This window comes from Condylura cristata, unplaced genomic scaffold (assembly GCF_000260355.1).
Source record: "Condylura cristata isolate star-nosed mole 26May11 unplaced genomic scaffold, ConCri1.0 scaffold00033, whole genome shotgun sequence".
Classification (NCBI taxonomy): Eukaryota; Metazoa; Chordata; class Mammalia; order Eulipotyphla; family Talpidae; genus Condylura; species Condylura cristata.
Genome location: NW_004567134.1, coordinates 16,850,357 through 16,858,285, shown reverse-complemented (window position 1 = coordinate 16,858,285; position 7,929 = coordinate 16,850,357). Strand labels below are relative to the sequence as shown.

Sequence of the window (7,929 nt, the reverse complement as noted above, 5' to 3'; positions counted from 1 at the left end):
GGTGCCTCCTCCTAGCAGGTAGGTCCCCTCCCCTCACACCCGCCTCTCCACAACAGGTCTCCTTTGCAGAGCAAAGACCAACTTTACCTTCATCCAGAAAGTAAAGTGCCAAGATAGCTGGGTATGAAAAACACATTTTAAATGTTGCTCTTAGCAAATCTCCCTTTCGCCAAGAGATCAGAGACGTCTTGCTCCTCAGAGTCTGGTCCACGATCCAGCTGTGAGTGTCGCTGGTGGGCTAATTAGAAACTTGGAAACTCAGGACCCTGAATTCAAATCTACATTTTAATAAGCTCCCCGGTGGTCCCCCTGGACCTTCGCTGCCATCAACCTCCACCCACCTCCTTATGATAAGCATTTCCCATATTATTTAGTGTGCGGGTTGAGTAACCACTTATCGATTGTATCAAATAATGTTCTTATTTGGACTGTAATGATAAATCAACTGGAAAGAAAGATAATTCAGGTTTCACGAAGGAGTTTTTTAATGTCCACTTCAATTTATATCCACATTTTGTGTAAAAAGAAATGTGATAATCAATAGAAAAGTTTCAGGCATAAAAGTGCATTCAAATAAAGTTTTCTGAAGAAAGAAAAGTTGTGAGTTCACGGAAATAGAGCAAAGACACCATGGGAAATTTCCGACTTGTTCCAAGAATTTGGTGCTGGTGAGTAATGTGACAATCTACAACCCAGAGACCAGGCAATTTCACCGACCCAAAAGAAATCGGCGCTAGGTCCACCAAAAAAATAAGTAGAATATGCAAGGTCGCGCTACAGCAAAGTGTTAGAAGCAACTCAAGACACCCACACAAAGTAGACACGATTTTTGTAAAATCTGAGACATCTGTCCGGTGGTATAATACACGGCAGTGAAAAAGTTTAACTGCTGCCACGTGGGGCCCCTCCGGAATTTCACCGATGAGGGTGATCGAAAGACCCATGGCGAGGCTGTCAGAGCTAATTTACAGTGTCAGACGTCAGAGAAATGGCTGCTGGGCTTGGGGTATTTCGGGGAAGGGCACACCCTTCTGGAACGCCAAAGACATCAGCACCGCGCTCTGGGCGTAGGCTCACCACGGAAGCCAACTGAGCTGTGATGCCGCGGGAAGAAGCAAAATGGAAGTCGGGCTGTTTAGTGGCCACTGGCTACAGTGAAGAGAGTCGTGTCCCTTCTCGCCACAAGGTCAATATTTGCAATACGGAGAAGAGACCGCCTCTGCGACTACATGAACTCGTAACGAGCCGCTTCAGGTGTCAAGTCAAAGCACGTGCGGGAAAAGAGACTTTCTCCCCAAAATGTTCATTTCGAGGGTAGGCAAGGAAGAAGGTTTCAGGACCACTGCCCTGGCGCCCCTGGGACATCCTGGCCGGCCGGCCCGCCCGCCTCTGAGCTCCGCGTTGTGCGGTCAGCCTCGGGCTGGCGCACGCTGCCGGCACAGCTCTCTCGGTACGGTGCCGTGTCTGCTCAGCCCTCAGCTGGAGCTGCAGCTGTCAGAGTGCGCTCTCCTGGCACACCGGCGTCATCAAATACCAGTAATTCACAGAAAATCACTATTTACCTTCACCGGGCGCGTTTGCCTCAGGGCGCTCGGTCTGTGCTGTGGAGGCTCACCCGACACGCACACAGCACTAACCCCCACACACACCATGCACACCCACACACCACATACCCCGCCCTGACATCGGCCACACACACGCTCGCCCACACGGCACGTTCCCCCACACGCCACACCACGCCACGCCATGCCACGCGCACACGGGTGCTGATGGTGCTCATCTTCCCAGGAGGACGAGGCTCTGGGTAAACCTCGACCAGGGGCTTGTCCACGGTCGCGCTGTTCTGCGAGCTGAGCCACGCCACACACCCAGGCTGCCACTGGGGACGCCACCGTCCCTCCCCCGAGCTCAGGTCCCGCCGATCAACAGAGAGCAGGAAAACGCCCCCGGTGTCTGCAAACTACCTTCAGGCCGCCGCTGTCCCGGACTCGAGAGCATCGTCACAGGCGCGCTACTGCCCAGCGGCCACCTGGCCAGGCCCAGGGCTGAGCTCCCAGACAGGCCCCTCACGGAACCCGCACAGCTGCGGCTCCGTGGGGGTGCCGCTGGGTCTCCCCAGCTTTTCCCCACAGACGAGGACGCGGAGGCTCGGGGTAGGAGGCTCGTGGCCCTAACAGCTGGTCCGTGGCGATTAAGCTGGGCATCGAGCCCAGATCCTGCAGACGGGGGCAGCGGCCCTCCCCACGCCTCGTCTGAGGCCTTATTAGCAGCAAACAAAGGCTTTACTCCATCTGTATTCAGCTTCTTGTGCCCCTTCTGCAACGCCACGGCGGTCTAGAGAGATTATCTATCAGAGAAGATGCAGCCGGGCTTCCCTCCACGACAGGGCGTGGTCAGGAGCCACCGTGCTCATATTTTGGAGAAGCTCATAAATCACATCGTGAGGACAGGAGATGATTTGGAAGCGCAGAGAAGCCTCCCGGGGCCACCACCAGCTGTAGCCTCGGGGCTGTCATGGGGGGTGGGGGGAGGAGGCCTCCAGCATCCTGACACCCTGACAGGAGCTGACAGCCAGGCCCACTCTGGAACCCTGGGGGGAGCCGATCACCCGTCTCCTTATTTCTCACCCCCTTCCGAGTCCCCCTCCGATCGGGCACAGATTTGGTTTTTCTCCTTGAAGGTTCCAAAGGGAGTGCAAAAAGTTAAAACAGATTTGCCCCCAAAGGCACAGACTTCCATGGCAGACACCCCCCCCCCCAGGGCTTCCAGCCATAGCACAGCCCCGAGGGGCTAAAAATTAAAAGGGGTGGGGCAGGGAGGAGAGGGTCCTGGACAGTGGGCAAGGGCTTGGCTCTCAGAACCTTTCCGCCCAGGACGGCCTGTCCCACGGCCAGTGCAGCCTCCTGCTTTCACAGACAGGGCCTGGGGCCCGGAGAACTGGCTCCACGCGTTCTCCTGGGCCACTCTCCTGATACAGTCCTCCATGGCTCCCCACTGCTCCTAGGATCGGGGCTCCTGTGACATTCGAAATCCACAAATCTGCAGCTGCCCGTCCACCCCTCGGCCCACTCGTCCTCCTCTCCCAGCGACGGTCTCACCAGGGCCCCCCGGCCTGTGCCCACACCACAGCCAAAGCCGTGCCCCGGGGGCCTCCCGACGGAGAGGTCCTCACACACCCCACTAGGACACAACCTCACAGACAGAGGGAACAGGGAGAGCCTTCAGATCCAAGGCAATTAGGAGCTCCGCTTTTTTAATTATTAGACTATTTTTAGAGCAGTTTTAGATTCACAAAAAAAGCTAACGAGAAGGTACAGCACTCCCACCCACCCGCCCTGCGTGGCACGGCTGCCCAGTGTGCGCCTGGCACTGGCGGGCACATGTATCGCAGCGAGTGGACCGTGCTGACAATTTATGGGGCTGAAGCTCATGCTCTTTAGTGGGCTCATCCTGGGTGCTACGCAGTTTATGGCTTTTGACAAATGCACGATGTCACGTGGTACTTTCAATACCCTAAGAACCCCCGTGGCACCTGGCCCTCCCTCCTTCCCGCTCGCCCAGCCCTGGCAACGACTCATCTTTTAGCTCTCTAGTTTTTGCTTCTCCAGAACATCGCACATGGGGGCCTCACTCCAGGAGGCTTGCGAGGCTGGCTCCTGGCACCCAGCAGAGAAGGCCCTGGAGGCCCCCTGCGTCTTTCATGGCTTCACAGCTGGCGTCTTCTTACCAGCAAAGAATAATCCCTTGCATGGAACCCCACGCTCAGTCGGGCCCCCATTCAGCGCTGAAGGACGGGTTGGCTGCTCACGGTTTTTGCCAATTACAGAGCAACCTGCTACAAACCACCCGCAGCCTTTGTGTGGCAGAAACTTCCGACTCACTGGGGTAAATACCTTTTTGTTCGTGAATAGACAGTTCTCGAGAGCCAATTTGGCTTTGTGGGGAAAACAGACTTCTATTTTTAGATCCGAAGTATAGGAATTTTAAAAACCAGTACCAAGCCCGAGGGGAGAGAGCGAAGCCTCCCTCCACGTGTCTCCAGCCCACGAGCCCCGGCGTGGCGATCCAGGCCAGCTTCACTGCGCCCCTCAGAAATAACGCGTGTTCCAAAGCCACTTTAGGACACGACAGTGTCCCGTCCGCAGGGTCGAACCTCACCTTTCCCTTGGAGCAACACGCCGTGCGGGTGGACACACAGCATTCTATGAAGAGCTTCCTCTCGCTGCCTCTGTGCACGGCCACCGCGAACACCCGAGCCGGTCCCCTCCGCCGGGCGCTCGGTGTTTGTGGACCTCTGCTAGCATCAACAGCGCCGGAATGCGTAACCATCTTGCACGTTTGCAAAACAACATGAGTGATGAATCCTTCAAGAGGAAACGCCAACTCAGAGGCATCCGCCTTAGAATACGGAGGGTGCCAAACAGCTCTGCCCTAAAATTGCTGCAATCTGTCCTATTTATATTCCCGCCAAGAGTTTAAGAGGGTCACGAGGTCTATCTAAAACACGGACATGCTGGCTTCTGCTTCAAGATAACCTCGGTGGGCGCGGGGGTGGGGGTTTAGTGGTGGTGAGGTGAAGAGGCGTGTTAACCATTCCCTCTACTCATACTGTTTCAGGCATTTTATAATAAAGAAGAAATGAGAGAAAGGCCGGTAAAGCCCAAAGCATGCAACTGGATACAAAGCCTGCAGCTCTGGTCAACAGGTCTGACCGGTTAGGACAGCTTCTGAGCTGCCCCAGAGGCCGCCGCCTGTAGGTGGTTGCTGGCTCAGAGGGGGAGGCCTGGTGTGACTCAAAGGCAGGCAGGTAGGACCCACCCAGTAAACCCTGTCCTGGCCGTCGGACCTCCCCCGTACCTGCGAACCAGCAGCCCCACCTTTCCAGTCTGCTCCTCTGAAACACCAAGTCAAGCGCTCCCTGCCCTCTGCTCCGCAGGGACAGCTGGTCCACCTCAGTAGACCGCTCCAGGCCCAACCGGGAAGCGAGCCGTCGCGCTCGTCCCAGCCTGAGCTCTCACTGGTGCGCTGCAGGGCAGGGCGAGAGCGCCCCGGAAGGCTGGCTCTGTGTCCACGCCTGTCCCCCAGGCCAGCAGTCGAGACTCAGGGTCACCCGGGAAGCGGCAGAGCCAGCGCTCAGATCCAGAGCAGATCCAGGCCCGAACCGAGAACACTGGGCAGAGATTGGGGTGTTGCGCCTGGGGGAGGTAGGGTGCCAAGGTCTCGTCTCTCGAGCGTCAGGTGCCGCCCCACCTCCTGCCTCCACCCCACACTCCGTCACCTTGGTACCATTCTCCCTGGTCCTGTCATCCAACCGCCCAGGGCACAGGAGGAGACTGAGGCACCGAAAGGGGTCCTGACCTACCTAATGTCACCTGAGCATTATGGCGAATCTCATGCCACTTGGCAGGAATGTTTCCTGTGCATCTGTCACAAGCACTGACCCCAAATCAGCCAAGTGTTGACACTCGCTCAGGGTACCGAAGAGTAGCTGCAGACACTGTGGCAGAGAATGAGCGTGGCTCTGTGTCAATAAAACTTTATTGACAAAAACAGACACTGGGCCAGATCTGGCCAGAGGTTGCCTATAGCAATCACTGGGCTTTTCTAGGTTTTCCCCGAATCTTCTACACAATAGGCACAACTTCTCTAAAATGGAGAGAAGTGGTGAATTTTTTAAATACTCAAGATTAGTGGGCCATGGGAAGGCCGCTGTTGGATCAGATTAGGACCTCTCAGGAGACGCTGACAATCTCAACTATCCCCGGAGAACAGGCAGGCCATAGGCAGGTCGTCACAAAGTGATTCGCCATCCAGTCCACAACAAAGGTAGAGCTGAGACTTTCGAGGCGTCGGCAGGAACTAGAACGGGTCTCAGGGTCACCGTGCAGTCACGCGCGTCCCTGCCATCACTGCTATCAATTCCCGTCAAGTCCGTGAACCGTCAGGGAAGACTCCTGTGGGGACCCTCAGGCCCGTGAGAGAGATGAAGTGTAGCGACACCAGGGAGCGCCTCCTCAAAGGCCGGGCCCGGACTGGTAGGAAAAGCCCCCCGGAAAACACAACACAGACCACGAGGCTGCCTAGGGGTGTGACCTCTGGGGGCTGCTCAGGCTGCTTCACACCCAAAGAGGGCCGGAGAGGTGAGCACCCCGCCTCGGCCTCAGGCATCGCCCCGCCCAACACTGGGGCTGACAGCGCCTACTTAGAATTGTGATAAAGTCAAGTGAGGACACAGCGCAAACCCCAAGGAGTTCTGTGCACAGCAGAGTTCGACTACAGACCTAATTCTTCTCGGGCTGCTGCGACGAGCCACTACCAAGTGTTGCTCGCCCCACCACCGACTGCACCCCACGCGGACCAGCCCACGAGCAACAGCGGCCCCTTTGCAGACACAGCTCCCAGCCCTGGGGGCGTCTCCTCATCGCGGATCGGCCACCCCCGCTGGGCTCAGAGGAGCGGTCCACCCGCCCAGCCCGATGTGAGTCTGCCTGTCCTCGGGGCAGAAGGTGGGACCTCCTGCCCTGCTCGCGGTCCGCGGCTTGGAGTGGCCTTCCCTGCTCGGGCAGCCACTCCTCGCGGGCTCTCGGCAAGTACTCGCTGCTCGGGCCTTCGGATCCCACTGTGCGCCAAGCTCAGGTTCCCGAGCCCCGCAGGGGACGGGTCTCTGCACTGAGGCCTGTTTCAGCCGAGGGTTACGTGGCTGTCGGCCAAGCGGGCGGCTCCTCGTTGGACGCAGCCCGGGCCCAGGTTGGACACAAATCGGGCAGTGTGCTCCACAGTCCCAAAGGAATCCCCGCCCAGCAGGGGCCACTGCCTGCCCCAAATGCTGGGCCGTGACCTCCACCACAGGCCGCCCCTCCTCTCTCTTCCTGAGGCCCGGCCGTAAGCAGGCCGGACAGCCCAAGGGACTCCGCAGGGGGGCCAGAGGACCCCGTCATGGCTCCAGGTGCTGTTTCTGGCTGATTTTCAAGGTTAAGTGAGAAAATGGGCTTCTCCTTGCACCGGTAGAAAAAGGAAGGCAAAGGGCACAGAACATTCTAGAGCGGACGGGGCCTGGGGACGGCCTTCGCGGGTAGCAAGAGCTCTTGCATTTGGCCTGTCAGGGGCACAGCCCCCCGCTGCAGCCGCGGGCCCGTGGCCATTCCTGTGTGGGTGTGGGCAGCCCCTCCCTGACCCCCAGCCCCGCTCAGAAGCGCAGTGGGGGAGGCTGTGAGTTCATCGCGCTCACTGGGTCACCGCTTGGTCTTGCCAAGCCCAGCAGGCCAGATTCCGGGCGGCCCCGCCCCCAGGCCCCCGGGGGCTCAGGGGTTTGCTGGACTTCGCCCTGTCCAGTCTGGAAGAAGCGGGGCAAGTCCAGGCTTCAGCAGGCAGGGTGGCTCCTGCCGGACAGGCTCTGGGGACTGTGTCCTGGGCTGGTGGACAGTAGCAGGGCCCAAGGGTCACCTGTGGTGGACTTATCTGGGGGGCCTGGGGCAGGGAGACTGAAATCGCCTCAAGCCACCCCTCTGGATCAGCTAAGAATGGGAGAAAAAGTATGTGACGGAGGGAGCGCTAACATTCAGGTGAAGTTTGAGGAATTGGGGAAAGGTCAAGGTGGATCCTATCTGGCCCCGGGAGTCAGCAACGCTTCTGGAAAGACGAATGAAGGACTGAGAAGAAAGCTCTCTGGGGAAAGCAAGCGCCCAGCAGAGCCATGGCGGGAGGGCCGCGGGGATGCGCCTCTGGAAGCTGGGGCACAGCGGCAGGTGGGCAGAGGGCAGAGCAGGGGGAGGCAGAGGTGCGGGCGAGGAAGCTGGGGGCCAGGCAGAGCAGGCCGAGCCCCGCCGCAAGAGCGTGGACTCGCGGGATGTGGCATCTGGAGCGCATTTCAGGAGCATGAATCCGGCCAAGTAACGAGACGGCTGGAAAGGAGACAACGAAGCCAAGACG

The 7,929-nt window shown here is 58.3% G+C and overlaps 1 protein-coding gene across 1 annotated transcript in view; it reads right to left on the bottom strand.

Annotated features, from left to right (window-relative positions):
• The window catches only part of SRGAP3 (SLIT-ROBO Rho GTPase activating protein 3), a gene marked incomplete at its 3' end in the record, with an annotated part of 72,682 nt that overhangs the window by 62,858 nt on the left and 1,895 nt on the right, over positions 1–7,929 (bottom strand). The window lies entirely within an intron of this gene.